Genomic DNA, 17,501 nt, shown 5'->3' on the forward strand with positions numbered 1-17,501 from the left:
ATGTCTGTGCCTTACAGCAGCAAATATTGATTTCTCCCTGTCCCTCCCCCAAACCATTTGGGGTTTGGCTGATCTTGCCTGGGTTCTGCTGGGTTTGGCTACTCCATGTGTCTCTCATTCTTCTGGACCAGACTGTTTGATGTTGGGGATTTGGATGGAAGATATTGCTTCCCTAAATTGACACAGAGCACTCTATTCCTCTTTAGCTTCCTGACATTCAAAAGAGATAGAGTTCATGAAAAAAAATACAATTTAAAATTTAATACAGGGAATTCCCTGGCAGTCCAGCGGTTTGGACTCTGCGCTCTCACTGCCAGGGGCCCAGGTTCGATCCCTGGTTGGGGAACTAAGATCCTGCAAGCCATGTGGTGCAGCTGGCCAAAATAATAATAATAATAATACAAACTAAACACTAAACTACAAAACTATTTTTATCCCAGACTTTGCTATGGCAACTTCGATAGGAACTCTGTTTCAAAAGATGGAATGCACTAATGACAGCCCCATCCTTAAGGCAGAGGTGGAAATTCCAAGGGGGCAACTGAAAACGTGAGAGATCTCTTAAGGCCTCGGCTGAACTTGCACACTGTCACTTTCATCCACATTCCACTGGCCAAAGCAAATCACGTGGCTGTATCTAATATCAACAGAGTAGGGAGTATCAATCAGTCCTGACTGCAGGAGAGACTGAGTCATTGAATAGTAATCTAATTTGCTGCAAGATAGGTCATGCTGCACCCTAATGTTCACAGTGGCACTATTTACAATAGCCAAGAAATGGAAGCAGCCTAACACTTAGGCAGCCTAACACTTAGGCTGCTTCCATTTCTTGGCTATTGTAAATAGTATGTGTGTGTGTGTGTGTGTGTGTGTGTATACACACACACACACAATGGAATATTACTCCGCCATAAAAGAATGAAATATTGCCATCTGAAGCAACATGAATGGATCTAGAGATTATCATACTAACTGAAGTAAGTTAGAGAAAGATAAATATTATATGATATCACTTATATGTGGAAACTAAAAAATAAAACATATGAACTTATTTACAAAACAGAAACAGATCCACAGACATAGAAAATAAACTTATGGTTATCAAAGGAGAAGTGGGGAGGGATAAATTAGGAGTATGGGATTAACAGATGCACACTACCATATATAAAATAGATAAACAACAGGGATTTACTGTATAGCACAGGGAACTATATTCAGTATCAATATCCTCTCCCCTTTCTTTTTTCTTTCTCTTTCTTTTTCTCTCTCTCCCTCTCTGTTTTTCTTAACAGGTAAGGAAACTAAGGCTCAGAGAGGTCAAATACAATAACTTCTCCAAGATTATACTGCTAGTAAATGACAGAGCTGGAATCCAACCAAGTTGGAGTCAACTTTACACATGCCATATACACAAGGCCAAGAGGTTTGGACTTTCTCTGAAGGTGATGCAATGCCACTGAAAACTCTTGAGCAAGAAAGGTACATGGTGGTTAATAAACTTTCCTCCAGTAGCAGTGTGCAGAGCACATGGGAGGGGGAGAAAGGAGGGGGCCCCTACAGTAGTCACAAAACTTCAGGCCAGAATTGAAAAGGGGCTGGGCTGGGGTAGTGTCAAAATGAAAAACACAAAAAAAAACAGTAAATGTAAAAACCAAATAGACAGAAGTGAGAGACAAGTTGAAGAACATTTTAAAAATGCTTTTTTCTTTGTTCAGTGTTGAAATAAAAATTCATGTGTGTTGCAAAAAGAAAAACTCAAACGAAAAATTCACACAGGGCAGACAGAAGTGTTTAAAGTTCTCTTCTCTTCCTGTCTCCTGAGATAAGCTCCATTAAGAGTTTGTGGGGCCTTTACTGGTGGCCCAGTGGCTAAGACTCCATACTCCCAGGTTCGATCCCTGGTCAAGGAACTAGATTCCCACATGCCACAACTAAGAGTTCACGTGTCGCAACTAAAGATCCCACACGCCGCAACGAAGATCTGATGCAGCCAAATAAATAAATATTAAAAAAAAAAGTTTGTGGTAAATCCTTCCTGAACTTTGTCTAAAACTATGTAATACATTTACATATACCCATTTTTAAGTGTGTTTTTAAAATGTGTTCTCACCAAACTTTTGTTTTGTCTCTTGCTTTTTCTCACATAATAGTATGGCAAGGCCAGCTTTCCATGTCCAGAAATTAAATGATCCTCATCACTTTTAACAGCTTTGCCACTTACTAGCTGTGTGACTTTGCACACATGGTTTAACCTCTCTGAGACTTGGTGTGCTTAATCTGTAGATGGGGATAAACATGTAACTGTCACATAGGGCTATTGTGAGGATTAAATGAGTTAACACACGTAAAGCATCTTGTATAGTGTCTGACACATACTAAGTGCTCTCCCTGTTAATAGCACCACGTTTAGCTGTACCATAACTTACTTAACCAGTTTTGTACCCATGGTCACTTAGTGTACTATGTTGTTTACAAAGATGGCCACAATGATCCCCCCACCCCCACACGACTCTTTGCAATATGACTTTGATGTTTTTTCCATCAAGAGATGGAGTCTATTTCTAGTCTCCTTGAATCTGAGCTGGCCATGTGACAGGCTTTGATCAATAAAATGCAGTGAAAGTGATGCTACAGCTCTTCCGAGCCTAGGCCTCAAGAGGCCTTGCTGCTTTCGTTCTTTTCCTTTCAGATGCCATCATGAGGAAGCCTGAGCTAGCTTGCTGAAGAAGCCACATGGAGAAGAACCTAGGCACTCAAGCCAGCAGGCCCAGCCACCTGCCAGACCTGTGAATGAGGCCATATAGGACCAGTGAGCTTGCCGACTTGCTAACTGACTGCAAATACAGAAGTAAGCCTGGGCAAGACCATGTACAGCAGAAAAGAGCTGTCTCAGCTGAGACATGTCCAAGTTGCCAATCCACACAAACATAACCAAAAATTTATTGTCGTTTTAAACCACTCTGTTTTGGGGTGATTTGTTGAGCAACAATAGAAAGCTGATATGCTGAGGCTCTTCTTACGCAGTGCCTATGGCCCTGGTTGGAATGCAAGCTCCATCTCTTGTATGTGACCTTGGGCATGTCCTGTGATCTGACTGAGCCTCAGTTTCCTGGTCTGTACAGTGGGATACTTTTAGTTCCTACCTCATCCGGCTGACGTGAGGATTAAATGAGATGATGAGCATTCAATGTGTGGCGCAGGACAAGTACTGTGAACATCTTAACTGTGGTTGTGGCTGTTGTTATTGTTGTTTGAAGGAAGTCTAGCCTGAGAGTTGTGCTATGGGGGTCAGCAAGTTAGTATTAAAGATAACTGAGCTGGTCTTTGGAGGCTCCATAACTAATGAACACTGGAGACTGATAGCTTTTTGGAACCAGAGACCTATACCAGGCTAGCCTGAGAAAAGGCAGGGGCTGGGTCTCAACTGTGTCCTACAAAGTGCAAAGGGTTGTATGTCTGTGCCTGGGTGAGCCCTCTGAATGATGTCAGGGATGGAGGATGGAATTGGGTAGAAGAATGAAGAACTGAGGCTGTAGGAGGGGCCAAGATCATAGGAAAGATCATTCACTCTTTTCAGATGAAATTCCAGACTCCTAATCATGGCCTGAATGCCTTGGCCACCTCTCCCACCATATTTCCTACCCTTCTTCCCTTCACTCACAGTGCTTCAGCCCCCCATGGCCTCCTTCCTCAAACTTATCAAGCTCTTTCCTGCCTCAGGACCTTTGTTCTTACTGTTTTTTCTCAGAGGGACCTTCTGAACCACTCAAGCTAAAGTTCTCCCCTCTCATGCTTTTTCACAGCTACTTATATTTTTCCTTCACAGTACTTATTCATTTTTTTATCTGTGCATTATTTGTTTATCACTTTAGGTGAATTTCATGAGAAACTGTTATCTGTCTTGCTCATGCCACATCCCCAGCATCTAGCACACTGTCTGGCTCATGGCAAGTGATCAACAGCTGTGAATTGAATAAATGTGAATAAGGATAGGGGAAAAGGAGCCATAAGAGCTGAAAAGACATTATCCAAAAGCTAAGTGAAGGCCTCATTTCCTGGAAGACGGCCTCACAGAAACCTTGAAATCATCTTGTCTAACCTTCTCAGTCCACAAGTGGGGAAACCAAGACCCAAATGGAGAAATAACCAGCCTATGGGCACCCAGAGAGCCATTTCTGTGTACTCTCAGCCCATTGGGGTCAAATGCCACAGACATGTCTGACAGATGAGGCTCAGAAAAGGTCATGGCCACCTCCCTGAGTCCATCACTATATGTCTGCAGCTGCCACCACCTCATCCTACAGGGGAGGAGATTGTCTCTTTGGGAGCAGAGGTGCCAGTCAGCTGATGAACTGTGAAAAGGAGGGCTGGAGAGAGTGGGGAGGCCCATCCTGGGTAGCTGCTATTCTGAGGCAGCTCAGGGATAAAAGCAGGTACCAAAATAACCCAACCTTCTAACACTTGTTCCAGACCTCACACCTCTGCCCTACCAGAGGTGAGGCTAACACTTTAATTCCTCTCGGTAACACACACACAAGCTTTTAGCAGGGCCTGCAGGGAACAGGGTGATCATCAGACTCAGCCCTGTCCACTGGGGGCTCACAGTCTGATGGAACAGGCAGGCTAGGGACCAGTCAGGTTGCTGAGGGATGGTGCCTAGGTCTGAGGGAACTAAAGGTACGGAAGATCCCGAGAGGAAAGGATTAGCCCGATGGACATACAGAAGTTAGCCAGTCCAGGAGGTGACAGTAACAGATGTAACTGCCAGTGCAAAGAGAGGGAGGCTGACAAGTTCCAAGAATAGTCTGCAGTTTTAGTGGGTGGGAGCATCATGAAACTGAAATGAGAGGGGCAGAAGAGGCGGCTTGGGGGCGAAGGAAGTGTCCAAATTATGCAGGAACTTGGATGTCAAGAGAAGAGCTTGGGCTATCTTTGGTGCACAAAGGAAAGACTTGGGAGGTTTTAACCAAGAGGACGTCATGATCAGTTTTGCAAGACAGAAACTTCCCTATAGCTGCCCTGGAGCCGTTGCCCAGGCAAGCGGGGTGGAGGGAGGCAGATCGAAAGGGGAAAACAGTTTATTCTAGATGGGCAGCTCTGCAAAGTGCTCCTGTAAGAGGCATGAATTGGGTCTCAGTCTCTAGAGGGCTAGTACCGTCACTTCCTCGACTGCTGCGCCACACCACTCCCGGGGTCCAACTTTCGTTCACTTGTTCCGGAACTCTTAGTCTGAGCAGAAAAAAACGTGCTGCTGGAACCCCAACCCTAGACGAGGGGCCTGAGCAGCAGACTTCAACTCCCAAAACGCTTCGCTCTCCAGCTCTGAAGGTCGCGCATGCTTCTTTCCAAATAAGGCGGGCCGGCTTGCCGACTGGTAGAACTCGCCAGCTGGGTGAAGTGCGGGAAACCTAGGGACCGCCATCTTACCTTGGGTCAAACCAATTATACACTTAGTGGGAGGTTCGTGTTCTCTCTCTCGTAAGTTCGTACAGGTACTGAAATAAAATGCGCTTAATTACTGCAAGTCTCCTTATTATGCTTTACGTTGAGAACTTGTTCCATTTTGCGCCCCAGTCCGGAACTGAACTCCTAGGGATACAATGACACATCCCAGCATGGCACCGCACTCTGCGAGATTCCGCTGGGGGAGGAGTCGGAAGCGGTCCCGCCCCGCCTCCCGGTCGGAGAGGGGTTTCCGCTTCCGGCAGAGGCGGCTGCAGCCTCGCTCTGGTCCCTGCGGCTGGCGGCCGAGCCGTGTGTCTCCTGCTCCGCCGCCGCCATATTGTCTGTGTGAAGAGTGGGGAGAGCGGCCGCCGCCGCTGCAGCTTCCACCACAGGTACCGTGGGAGCCATCAGGCGAGGTCGTTGGGGGCTGCGGGTGGGCCCAGGATGGGGCAGCGGGGCGCGGCCGCCTCTAACGCTTCCAGCAGACTCCCGAGCGGCCCTTCGCCTTCCCCTGCCCCCCCACCACACACACACTAGCCGAGGCTCCTGCAGCCCATCGGGGAGGCCCTGGGCTAACCCCCAGGGCGGGGAGTGAGGCTTGGGGGCAGAGGCTGATAGGAGGGTGGGAACTGGCTCTCGAGAGTCCAGCTTGTTGCGGGGGAGAGGGCTGGGCTGGGGCGGGGACTAGGGGGCAAGTTGGAGGAGGAGGTCGGCAGAGGGGGAAGCGAGCTGGAGGGGTGGGGCCGTCGGGGGGGGATGCTGGGGGAGGGTGCCTAGGGGAGTGGTGCCCGCAGTGTAGGCTGGGGTGGACCCTCCCGCGGAGCAGAGCAGCTGTAGTGGGGGCCTTCTAAGGTCCCTCTAGGCGAAATTGGGCTTCCCACCTGCACCCTGGGGTGCAAGGTGAAGGGGACCCGGGGCGAGGTCGCTGAGGATAAAGGGGAAGGGACCATGAAGTGGGGCAGAACGGGTGGAGTTGGAGTTAAGGGTTAGTTGGGAGCCTGGATGGAAGAGGAGAGGTATGTAGAATGAAAGGTTGGCTAAGAGTGTGCATGTTAGTTTGTGACCTTTGAAGAGTAGGACTTTTGTTTTTGTTTTTCGGTGGTTTATATTTTTGCAGCGTTGGAACATTTCTAACCTTGGCAGGTGATGGGTGGAGCTTATGTAGTTTGTTTTTGGGAAGAAAGGGTCAGGAGAAGTTGCTTCTTGGCTATTGCTATTGTGGGAAGGAAAGAGTTCTGGAAAGGAGGTAGCAAATTAATTGAGGAAGACCTGATTACCTTTCAGCTTCTAAATTCTATTGAGAAGTGGGTGTGAGGAGAGGAAATGAAAAGAAAGCTAGAAAGGGAAGATTTTTCTAGGAGTTGGAAGACCCCATTCCATCTAAGAAGTGGCAGTAAATATCTGGATTATCAAATATAAGTGCCACTGTTATTTAGCTGTGTGACCTAACTTCTGTAAACCTCAGTTTTCCTATCTGTAAAATGGGGGTGATAATATTTCCTAGACGGTAAGTTTATGGTGAGGAGCAAATAAGATAATTTGTGTCAAGTGCTTACCACAGTGCCCGGTAGGTAGTAAGTGCTCCATAGACCTTACCTGTCACTTTTATTAAAGGGACTAGCTGGTATATATGGGGTTCCTTCAGTCTAGGTAAAGTTTATGGTCAATAATCTGACAATAGGCAAGGCTTCAGAAAATTATATTTGTAGTTGTTGAGGTGTTTTTCTTTTGTTGTTAAGTCAGTTGGCTTAACTGGCTTGGTGGACCTTGAGCTGAAAGACCAGGACCAATACTAGTTCTGCCTCGTGTCGTTTTTAAAAGTTCACCAGCAGTTTTACCTGGGTAGTTGTATCCTTCTGTGACTTTGAAATACTTGCCTTTCATTTGCTATTGGGGGTGGGTGTATGACTTGAAGAAAGAATGAAAATATTTGAAGTTTGCTTAGATTGGTTTATCAGCTGATTACAAAATTAGGTCACCCTGGGGTAACTTTTGTTTAAATGCAAAAACCAAACATGCCTAGTTATATCCTGTTATATGGAATACAGTAGAGAAGAGGAGCACACATTTAAGGGGGAGCAATAGGTTATTTTCTACCTAATGGTTTAATTGCCTGGCTGTTTGGGGATGAAACAAGTAGCTTCTTTTTTACAGTGTATTTTTGGTTCTATTGCTTAGCCACACTCTTCCAGGGTGAGAGTCCTTGATTTTACCATTGTCTCTGTCTCTGAACATATAGCTTTACTTCACATACTCTTTTGGAGAAAGGAGAAGTTTTCTTTGGTAACTAAGTTTAAAACTTGACATAGGATTTGGGTTTGTAGTAGGCAGAATGACCACCACCACCACCCCCAAGATGTCCAAACTCTAATTCCCAGAATCTGTAAATATGTTACTTGGTAAAAGGGACTTTGCAGATGTAGTTAAATATCTTAAAATAGGAAGATCATCCTGGATTTAGTGGGTAGGCCCAATCTAATCACATGAGCCCTTAAAAGCAGAGAACTTTCTCCAGCTGGGAGTCGAGAGAGATGGGGCAGAAGGGGAAATCAGAATCGAATCATGAGAGGGACTCCATTTGCTGTTGCTAGAGGGGGCCACATGGAAAGCATGAGAAGGAATGCGGGGAGCCTCTAGTAGCAAAGACCAGCCCCGGCTGACAGCCAGCAAGGAAATGGAGACCTCAGTCCTACAACCACGAGGAACTGAATTTGGCCAACAACCTGAATGAGCTTGAAAGTGGATTCTTCCCCAGTTTCCCGCAAGGATAACACCTTGATTTTGGCCTTGTGAGACCCTAAGCAGAAGACCTAGCCAAGCCCACCCAACTTCTGAACTACAGAAACTGTGAGACAATAAATTTCTATTGTTTTAAAGCCACTACGTTTGTGGTTTTGTTATGGCAGCGATAGAACACTAGTGTAGATTTTGGTACCAAGAGTGGGGTACTGTTACCTAAAAATGTGAAAGCGGCAGTAGAAGAGGCCAGCAAATTTTTGAGGAGCATAATAGAAAAGACCTAGAACAGATCATTAGTAGAAGTAGTGAGGGCTGAGGTGGAAGTGAGGTGTGCATTGGAAACTGGAGGAAAGAGGATCTTTGTTACATAGTGGCAAATAAGCTTAGAATTGTGTCCTGTGGTCAGGTGGAAAAGAATACTTATAAGTGATGAACTTGGATATTTAGCTGAGATTTCCAAGCAAAGTATTGAAGGTACAGTCTGGTTTATTTGTGGGGTGTGAGTCTCAGTGAGCTCATGTGAAATTCATGTGAAGCCCACTAGGTTCTTGAGCGTTTTATACTAGCAAAAACAGTGCCAGCTTGGATTGAAAAACACAAAGTAGTAAATTAAAGAGAGCTCTCAACCCACCCCCCCAACCCCCACCCCCAGTTATACTGGTAGGAAGCAGTCTGGTAAAAAAAACTACTTAGATGTGAATGTGCTCCTTTTCATTAAAAAAGAAGAATGACTCAGAGGGTGGAACCAAGAGCCCGAAGAGGTGGAGTCGAAGGCTGCAGAAGAGTTTACCCTGGCTTTGAAATGGAATGGAGTTTGCCCACATTTTGAAACTGCTTTGGACCGATGGATCTGCTTTTTCTTATATTTTCCCTACTTTCTTTTATATTTTTCCTGTTTGAACTAGAATGTCTATAAGTTGCCTTATGCTGGTCTCACCGTCGTATGTTGGGAACAGATAACTTTTTTTTTTTTCCCTAGGAATTGTGCTCCAGGGGTTGCACTTAATGTATTACAACCAGAGCTTCATCCACATTTGATTTAGATGGTGAGATTTGGGAGTTTTGAATTGATGAGCTTTAGATGAGATTTTTGGACTTTGAGTTGGACTTTAATGGAATGAGACCTTAGGATAGAATGGATATATTTGCATTTGGGAGAGATATGAGTCGTTGGAGCCCATAGGGTGGACTGTGTTAGGTAGAATGATCCCCCAAAGATATATGTGCCCTAACCTCTGGAATCTGAATTTGTTACTGTTTTGTGGCAAAAGGGACTTTGCAGATGTAACTGTGGTTTAAGGATCCTAAGATAGGAATATTATCCTGGATTTTCTGGGTAGGTCCAGTCTATGCACATGAAAGCAGAGAACTTTATCCAACTGGAGTTAGATTTGAAGCAGGAGAGGGTCTCACCCTGCCATTACTGGAGGGGACCACGTGGAAAGCACAAGAAGGAGTGCTGGCAGCCCCAGCTGACAGCCGGCAAGGAAATGGGAATCTCAGCCGTACATCCGCAAGGAACCACATTCAGCCAACAATCTGAATGAGCTTGAAAGCAGATTCTCCACCCCGGAATTTCCACAAAGGAACACAGCCCTATGGACACCTTGATTTTTGGCCTTGCAGGACCATAAGTAGAGGATCCAGCCAAGCCTACCTCACTTCTAGCCTATAGAAACTGTAAGATAATAAATTGTGCTGTTTTATGTTTGTGGTAGTTTGTTACAGCAACAATAGAAAACCAATTAGAAAATTTAAAAATTTTAAGAAAAAGAAAACTAATTAGAGGGGTTTTGCTGATTTTATTTAAGAATCTTTGGGGGATTATTTTCTAGAGAAAAAAGGCAGCAAAGATTATTCTGTAGTGATTTGGTTCTGGAAGACTTCACAGAATAATGGTGTTGAGTGGAACCTAGGCCTCTTCCCTAGATGTTTAAGCATCCTGTTACTGTCATTAGATGCAATTTGAAGGGGCTAAATGACCAGCTCAGTAAAGCGTAGATTCTAGAGCTCTAGGTCATTCTGGTAGAATTTCTATAAATTGATAATTCTTCCATGCCTATAATAAACGTCTTGGATAATTCCTTCATTCATTTTTATCGGCTGAATAAGGCATTGAGTTTATTTGACAACCCTTTATAGACTTAATTCCTGTTTTTTAGAAGAGATGGAAATGAGTGATTATTTTTTATGAATGGATAACCACTACTATATACAGTAGTCTGTCTGGTCTTTCATACCTCCCACCCCAACCCAAAGTTGTTGTAAGGTCTTTTCTCCCTGTCATTGTCATTTGAGGTTAATAAGATTTGGGTGTATAACTAAATCACTTTGCTGTACCCCTGAAACTATTACAATATTGTAAATCAACTATACTTCAATTTCTAAAAAAGCCAATACAGTTTAAAAAAAAAGAATAAACTTTGGGGATCATAATTGCAGAATAGAGTTCTAGTTTTTAAGAAAGGCTTTTTTGTTGTTTATCTGTATGTTATTGATTAGATTCATAAAATGTGGACTCTCAACTTGAGTGAAGGGAACTTCAGAGGATGGAGGAAATAAGGCAGTTTCTCTTTGAGTTAGTTACCTGAATAGAAGCATGATTACAGAATTAGAGCATTTCAGGGTACGAAGGACTTTTGTGATTATCTGTTTGACTTTTAGGTTTAGAGTAAAAGAAATTGGGCCACATGAAGGTTAAGTGACTAAACCAAGTATCTCAGCCCTACAGCTGGCCTAGAATCCTGGTCCAGGCAATGGGGATTCATGGCTTTTAAACTATATTCCCTGTGTACCCCTGCCTTGTCCTTTTTTTAGATTTTACTGTAGCTTATCTCTCTGTGCCTCAGTTTCCTCATGAGGGTCATTGTGAAGATTAGTTGAGATAATGCACGTAATACATTTAGCATAGTACCTAACACAGTTAAATGCCCAAAAGATGTTCACTGTTATAACATTTATGATAATTGTTTTGACAACTGTATGACAGCTTTTACATAAATATTACAGTACAATTTATACAAGTTCAGAAACTGAGAATGATATGATTTGGCATTGGATTAGGTAAGGACTTAGTGTTTTAAGGTAATGCTTGTGATACTTGGTTTAAAATGAGAAACTGGATTTGATCCTTGGTCTATCACAATTCATTGGGTGACTTGGGCCAAGTTTGTTTCACAAGGGTGTTAGTGTGTTCATACACCTAAATTTCTTTGAACTCCTAAGATGGATAATTTCGAAAGAGTACTATATCATTTAGTTGTTTCTTATTAGAGAGAAATCTAGGCCAGCTAGCTTTTCAAATGAAGAAATTCCTCTAGGATTATTAAGAAAAGGAACTGCTGTCATTTGTCATTGTAACAAATATTTACATTGGGTTATAGACAACTGGTAGTTTTTCTTAAATATTTGGTATGATCCAGGGTAGATTGCAGCTGACCAATTTGTTGACCAAACTTTTTTTCCTTTACACTATAGAAATCAAAGACTGAGTCTTTTTTTTTTTTTTTTGCGGTACTCGGGCCTCTCACTGTTGTGGCTTCTCCCGTTGCGGAGCACAGGCTCCTGACGCACAGGCTCAGTGGCCATGGCTCACGGGCCCAGCCACTCCACGGCATATGGGATCTTCCCGGACCAGGGCACAAACCCATGTCCCCTGCATCGGCAGGCGGACTCTCAACCACTGCGCCACCAGGGAAGCCCAAAGACTGAGTCTTTTTAAAAGTTTAAGGTGAAAGAATTAACAGTATTATACTAGGAGTGAGATTTCACTGGTTTCTACAAATTCTGTGTCTTTCAGCCTTAGACATAAGAAGTGTTCTTAGTAATGGTTACTGTCGTGGGCAAGCTTTTTTTACATTAATGATGATAGTGTTTTCTTGCATAGAAAATATGTGTCATCTGAAGTGAGGGTTTTAGGGTTAAATACCAGGGTACACTTAGAATAATGTTTTATAATTTTATGTGTCACATCTTAAATGCCTTTATATTGGCCACTTTTTTCTTTCCATACTTTCTGGTCTTGTGGATTTTCTGACAGGTTTTTATTAGCTGAAACATTTTAATCTGCTTGGGAAAGTGAACACTTGAAATTTTTCTGAAGTTATGACTAATGCACTAATGGGCATTTCTCAATTTAGCTAGCTCATTAATATTATATAATTTTTAAGAAAGCAACCTTGTTAAAAATGAATGTGTAAATTATTTTCCTAAAAATTTAATCATGTCATATCAGAAAGTACAAACTAGCCATTTGGCTTTATTGAATTTATAACCAGTTTTAAACAATGTTACTCTTTCAACAAGCCCTGAGTTCTTGCTACATTTCAGGTAGGTGCTGTGCTGAGGCTAAATTATCCCAGACATTGTAAATTTGTCCAGTGACATTTTGTAATAATGCATCATTCCATAACTTAGTAGCTTTCTGGAGTGTTTTCTTATGAAAACGCCTTTGGCTTTGTATCTTAGGTATAGTTTCTGAAACAGCTGCAGAAATTTGGTGGGCAGTGGATTGAGAATTCCTCATTCTGAATGGAATTCTTTAACAGATTACTGGGAGGACTGGGGGAAGGAGGCAGCAGGATAGTTGGAAAGAGCTCCAGCTTTGGAGTGAGATAGACCAAGTTTGGGTTAAGTAACCAAGGTTATTTAACTTACTCTTAAGCCTGGATTTTGTCATCTCTGCAGTTAGGATAACAACTACCTTGGGCACAACTTTTTTTTTTTTTTTTTTTTTTTTTTTGCGGTACGCTGGCCTCTCCCTGTTGTGGCCTCTCCTGTTGTGGAGCACAGGCTCCGGACGCGCAGGCTCAGCAGCCATGGCTCACGGGCCCAGCCGTAGCATGCAGGATCTTCCCGGACCGGGGCACGAACCCGTGTCCCCTGCATCGGCAGGCGGACTCTCAGCCACTGCGCCACCAGGGAAGCCCGGCACAACTTATTTATTAGCCTTCTGTTTCTTCATCTGTAAAATGGGGGTCAGTACTTACCTCAGAATATTCTTGTGAGGATTAATAGCTAAAGTGCCAGCTAATGTTATCTCAGGGTAACTCTGAGGATTAAAGGAGATAATTTATAAAATGCCAGGTGCCTTTCCTTTCCCTGTCAGTGAAGACAGTGTGTTCATTGCCAGTGCTGCTACGCTTTACTCTATTTTCATTTTTTGCTGCCAGGAGTTCTTATTTTTCAGTGAGGCCTTTTGACCTGTACTTCTGTTTCTGGTGTGGCCTGCTGGGTGGGTGAGGTACTGAATTGCTGCAGCTTAGGGGTGGGTCAGTATGTAACTCATGCCCAGTGTAGATTGCCTCAGTTACTCACCTTCAGTGTGCATTGCCAAAGTGGTTATCTAGTCTTGGTGAATCTAGGGTTCTCTTGCTTCTAGAGAGAGAAGTGAATCTTCCCATCGCAGACTTGGGGGAAGTTCAAGCTTTGCTCACCTATAGACTTGTGAACCTGGGATCAGAGGCCTTATTCCCAGTGGTTCTTTGATCACAGTTTGGGAATTAACTTTTGTATTGTGTGTTTGAAGGAGAACTTTTTCGTGCATTAACATGTTCTCTGTGTCTTGCTCTCTCAGGTAATCCACTAACTTGCTTTCTTTGCTCTGTATTCTTAAATCATACATATACTGCTTAGGCAGAGCAGGAACCTGTCTTTATCAGTACTTTACAGTACTCTGTATTTATGACTCTATAGAATGAATACAAATAGCCATCTGCCTTGGGAGTTGTTCTTTCATCTTTTCAAACGTGATTTTGTATACCACTGTGACCTGGTGGCCAGCCCATTCAGATAGGAGAATAATGAAGACTCCAGATTGTTGAAACTCATATCCCTCACGCCTCACCTTGCCTCCAGATTTAAAGCAATCCATTTCCTTGTCATGTTACAAAGGTAAGCTGTTGTTGAATCAGTGTGCAGAATTGGGGAAATAGTGTTGAATTAGTGAAAATAACCTATTTAGTCTTTGAAACCTAACATTTGACTTGAGTTCAAATCTGGCCTCTGCCACTTAGTATCCTTGTGACTTTTGGCAGGTTATTTAACCTCTGAATCTATGTTTATTTCTAAAAAGAGAATCTACATCTCATACCATATCTGGTTTATAAGAGGCATTCAAATGATAGTTATTACATACATAGATGGATTCTACTTTAGATTGCTCTAGGTCGCAAATGAATCTTTTTTTTTCCAGAGGGTTGTGGCCAGTGGAATAAAGTTTCAGATTGTGACTTTATTTCGCTCGTGTTGCCTGGTAAAAAGATACACAGATGATAGCTTCTTTGCCCATCGTTTATTATATTTTGTATTATTGGAGACTACTGTACTTCAAACTAATGTCAAGTGTTTGAGATATAACTGTTAATTCAAATCAAACTGCTTGGGTTTTTTTGTTTTTTGTGTTTATTGAAGTGTAGTTGATTTACAGTGTTTCAGGTGTACAGTAAAGTGATTCAGATATATATATATAATATAATATTTATTTATATATAATTTTTTTCATATTCTTTACCATGCTTAGGTTTTCTTATAATTCTTCCCTTCACTGGAAGACCTCCCACTGTTGCTATGTTATTTATGTAACACTGACACTTTGATTCCTTTTCTGGCTTAAAGGTGGAGAAATGAAATTCACACAGAAGGCCCAAATGCTAATGTTTTTTTGTGATTCCGTACTTGCTGGTTTGTTTTATGGAAATGCTTGAGTGTATTGTCTTTAAAGCAAGAAGCCTGTAAGTTTTGCAGATGGGAATAAAAATAAGGCCCAGTGATATATTAAGATTATAACATCTTGAAAATCCTGCAGGGTTATGCAAGCAGTAACTTGATAACTTCATGAAGTTATCGGGTGTTATTGTGAATATTTATATTCTGAATTCAGACCCTTAACAGGGCCCGAAAAAACTTATACTGTTGGCTTTGAACAGGTAGTTTTCTTGCTTATTCAATGTGCACTTGGAGTCTTGGGATTTGAGGGTTGGATTGGGTATGGGGAACTGTCAAGGAGCTAATTGTTAACCTTTTTGGCCTGTGTATTTTTCCCCAATTAAAAAAAAACTATTTATATGGCGTTAGTTTGATAAAGTAGAGGAAAAAAGATAGCTTCATTTAATCTTACATTCATTTTCCCCACTAATCTATTTTCTTTTGATTTATTTCAAGCTATAGGGTTAGGAGGTTTAGGTTGTTTTTTGTTTTCTTGTGCCAATGACCTCCAAATAGATGATCTCCCAGAAGGAATGGTAGTATATTAGTGAACTATACTTGAAAACTGCAAAAGGTGATTGCTTATCTCTTGAAGTAAAAGGGAGCTATGAAATAATGATAGTTTTCTCAGCCTACTTGCATGGATTTTGACTATTGAGCTTACGATCTCTTTAGGTTAATTAAATCAGAATTTTCCAGCCAATGGACTATATCAGGGAGAGTTACAGAAGTGCTGAGATTCTGGTCCCCTCAGCCTTCTGGCCATTTGTGCAGGGTACAGGGCCTCCAAGCCAATGATCTTAGGTCCAAAGGTCTTGATCCTTTATCCAAGTCTGCCATATAAATATTTTCTCTTTGTGTTTTGACTTTTTAAAAGCTGTAAGCCCTAATTCAGAAAGTTCAGTAATTGAGTATCTTAACAGTTTTAAGACTCTAGGGGATTCCAATCTTAAAGTAGTCTTGGCTTTACGTTTAGAAAAAACCATTTTAAAGTCTCTGACCCTCAAGCAGTTCTCTTTCCATGTATATTTCAGGGGATATACTTTATTTATTTATTTATTTATTTTAATAAGTTTATTTATTTTTGACTGTGTTGGGTCTTCACTGCTGTGCGTGGGCTTTCCCTAGTTGCGGCGAGCGGGGGCTACTCTTTGTTGCGGTGCACAGGCTTCTCACTGTGGTGGCTTCTCTTGTTGTGGAGCACGGGCTCTAGGCACACGGGCTTCAGCAGTTGCAGCACGTGGGCTTCAGTTGTTGTGGCTCGCAGGCTCTAGAGCGCAGGCTCAGTAGTTGTGGCTCACGGGCTTGGTTGCTCCGCGGCATGTGGGATCTTCCCAGACCAGGGCTCGAACCCATGTCCCCTGCATTGGCAGGCGGACTCTTAACCACTGCGCCACCAGAGAAGCCCTCGGGATATACTTTAAAGTGAAAGACTAAACGATTAAAGTTTGGACACTTGTAAAGAAATTCAATTTCTTATTTTTTTAAGCAGTAATGGAAGGCAAAACTGAAGTTCCCTTGTGTAAAACTGGTGTCCTCACCTGACTCTGAATGCCACTGTATCTTTTCTGAAGCTGACATTTTGTTAATCATTCATCAAGCATGGGTCTCATGCTGGAATATAAATTGAAGCCTAAGATACATTGTCTTCCTCTCTTCCTTCAGGAAAAAATGGGATATGCGTAACTCGAGAAATTTAATTGTTTAGTATTTATGTAAATTATTGAGTTAACCTTTTTTTTTTTTTTTTTTTTTTTTTTGCTGCTTGCCTTGAGTGATCTTAGTTCCCTGACCAGGGATCGAACCCGTGCCCCCTGCAGTGGAAGCACGGAGTCCTAACCACTGGACCGCCAAGGAATTCCCATCAAGTTAACCTTTTAAAATTGATATTTTGCAGTGTGAAAAATGTACCTTTCCTTTTGTCTAATTCAGCAATTCTTAATTTTCCTGGGGTTTACAGATTTCTCTGAGCCTGTAATGAAAGCTCTGATCTTTTCTTCAAAAAAATGTACCTGCACAACGCTACTTTGTATATACTTTAGGGAGTTAATGGACCTCTGATCCCATTGATATACTCCATTTTGAAATAATTTGTATGGTCCAAATAACAGTTTCCCCTTTTTATTATTTTTAATACAGTAACACTTGCATGACTTATTTGTCACAGTATTCTTTTTTTTAATTGAAGTGTAGTTGATTTACAACGCTGTGCCAATCTCTGCTGTACAGCAAAGTGACTCAGTTATACACATACATACATTATTTTTCAGATATTCTTTTCCATTATGGTTTATCCCAGGAGATTGGATATAGTTGCCTGTGCTATACAGTAGGACCTTGTTGTTTATCCATTCTAAGTGAATAGGTTGTGTCTACCAACCCCAAATTCCCAGTCCATTCCTCTCCCTCTCCCCCCTGGCAACCACAAGTCTGATCTCTATGTCTGTGAGTCTGTTTCTGTTTTGTAGGTAGGTTCATTTGCACCATATTTTAGATGCCACATATAAGTGATAACATATGGTATTTGTCTTTCCTCTCTCTGACTTACTGCACTTACTATGATAACTGCACTCTAGTTGCATCCATGTTGCTGCAAATGGCATTATTTTGTC

General features: G+C 42.4%; 1 protein-coding gene across 1 annotated transcript in view; it reads left to right on the forward strand.

Moving 5' to 3' along the window:
• The first annotated feature begins 5,703 nt into the window (after positions 1-5,703).
• Positions 5,704-17,501, forward strand: part of CSNK2A1 (casein kinase 2 alpha 1) — a 54,555-nt gene continuing 42,757 nt past the window's right edge. Inside the window, 1 exon segment of the mRNA XM_030830990.2 lies at positions 5,704-5,837. The gene's annotated coding sequence lies outside the window, so the exon portion shown is untranslated.

Source organism: Globicephala melas, chromosome 15, assembly GCF_963455315.2.
Source record: "Globicephala melas chromosome 15, mGloMel1.2, whole genome shotgun sequence".
In the NCBI taxonomy this organism is placed as follows: Eukaryota; Metazoa; Chordata; class Mammalia; order Artiodactyla; family Delphinidae; genus Globicephala; species Globicephala melas.